Source organism: Epinephelus moara, chromosome 14 (assembly GCF_006386435.1).
Source record: "Epinephelus moara isolate mb chromosome 14, YSFRI_EMoa_1.0, whole genome shotgun sequence".
Classification (NCBI taxonomy): Eukaryota; Metazoa; Chordata; class Actinopteri; order Perciformes; family Serranidae; genus Epinephelus; species Epinephelus moara.
In genome coordinates, this window is record NC_065519.1 from 9322800 (window position 1) to 9324957 (window position 2158).

Here is a 2158-nt window from a genome sequence, read left to right on the forward strand (position 1 = left end):
TGCAACCGTAGCCCTAAATGGGAATAAAACTTTGTAAAACTGTCCTAGTAACTCACCCTGACACATAGTATTTGGCATCTTTTACGACTTCTGGCTTCGATTAGGGCTTGGTTGAAAAATTGAACCCAGCAATATCTCCAGCAGCTGAGTTTATCCTTTCTAAGCACCATTTTACATTCCAGAAAGAGCATTTTGTTGCAGGAGATTTGCACTCTGTAGATGTGAAACTGCATAATTATCTAACATTACTGATCATTTAAGTGAAACAGACAAGAAAAGGAAATGTTAATGACACTGCTACAAATGTGCAAACTTAGGGTCTTTCCATAGAGATTAGTCCAATGACATGCACTGTAACTAGTAAATGGACTTTCTCTCTAGTCTTCCAATCACTCATGGTTCTTTTACACCACGTCATTACAAACAATCCGCACACCAACAGCCATCAGGAGAAAGCAGGGGTTCAGTTTCTTGCCCAGGGATACTTCAACACACAGACTGTAGGAGCACAAACAACAAAAATGAATGACACAGCTACAAATCTGCAGGTAAGGACCTTTCCATAAAGATTTAAGATAATTGATAATTATCTCAAATCTAACTTACCATTGAAATTATGTATTTTGATTAGACTTTTTTTTATTTATTAAAAGTGTTGAGCATATTTAGATTTAAAAAATAACTACTTTTGTGATAGGAACAACTGGTTTTGTAATTATTATTTTTATTTCATCTAAACAACATGCAGTACCGCCGCAGCCCACTAGATGGTATTTCGAGGCCTGCCAGCGAGCTGTGTTAAAGGGCGTCTATATGGAACAGGCCTTTAATTCCTTTTACACAAAACACACACTGGTTGCTGAAGGCTACCTAGAAGGTGCCACCGGCTAAACACTGACACACACTCACACACTGACACACATACATGGACAGGTACTATAACCTCTAAGTACCTCGTGACCCCACTTCAAAAATCCTAAACGAACCCTTTGAAGATGGTAAAGATTGACAGCTTGATTGGTCGTGGAAAGATGGAGAATTTTGGAAGTGGGAGTCGAAGACAACGCCACACCTCCTGCTTATTTAGTGGTGCAGGGAATAAACTCAATGAAAAATTGTGATTCCTGCACACACTTGTGTACCTATGCATTGATTTATTCAAAAAAGGTTGACATTTCTGTCACTCAGGTATTATGGGAATTAGGGGTGCACAGTATTATCGGCATGTCATCGGTATCGGCCGATATCAGCTTAGAACTGGCCAACATGCTTTTTCTTACACACAGTATTACACAATGAATGAATGAATATGAGTATTGTATTTCATGTCTCCATCTGCTGGTGTGCCATCATGATAAGAGTAAGCATGCGTAATGTGATGTTAATTCCACTACAGAAGATCACTAAAATTAGTTGGGGGGGGGGGGAATTGTATATATCGAGATCAGTATCGGTCAAAGTAGTTGTTATATACTGGCATATATTCGCAAAAAAAACTCTAATATCGTGCATCCCTAATATAAGTTGTAGGAAGTTGCTGGGGTGCCGTTGATTTGATGAGTTTCTGTTGGTGATTGTGAACCATCATGCAACTGTGAGCTGTTAGTGTTGTCTTGAGAAAGGCCTTGAAAACTGAAATGTGTAAATAAATTAATGCAGGGTATAGTTGTGCTGACATCACAATTATTCAGTGACTTTAATTTTAGAAAGGAGCCATTGCGATTAAGGAGAAAGCTGGACTGACGACCTGTGATTTAATGGCAGCACTCAGCCCTACTCAAGTGAAGCCGATGAGAAAAGGTTATTGTCAGAAGTGGGATTCGAACCCACGCCTCCAGGGGAGACTGCGACCTGAACGCAGCGCCTTAGACCGCTCGGCCATCCTGACACATATTACAACTGTAACAGCCTATTTATTTTGATGTCGTGAAAAAAACTTTCATACAGTTGATATTAGTTTGTAGAAACAGGATATGTGATAAAATGGTGATAAAATGTCGACTATCATAAAGTTCAGGGGCCGTTAAAACCTCGGTTCGTCCTCATGAAGCCGTTGTTCTCAAATTAACAGTATTTCCACAAGCTAACTTTAATCCGCCATTTTGGTTCATTATATTGTTCAGACCTGATTTATACCGACATCTGTCCACCCTGATGA

General features: G+C 39.5%; 1 non-coding gene across 1 annotated transcript; it reads right to left on the reverse strand.

The window, feature by feature from the left end:
- Positions 1 to 1805: 1805 nt before the first annotated feature.
- On the reverse strand, positions 1806 to 1888 carry trnal-cag (transfer RNA leucine (anticodon CAG)). Its single transcript has one exon. It is a non-coding gene; the product is annotated as a tRNA-Leu (tRNA).
- Between the last annotated feature and the right edge of the window lie 270 nt (positions 1889 to 2158).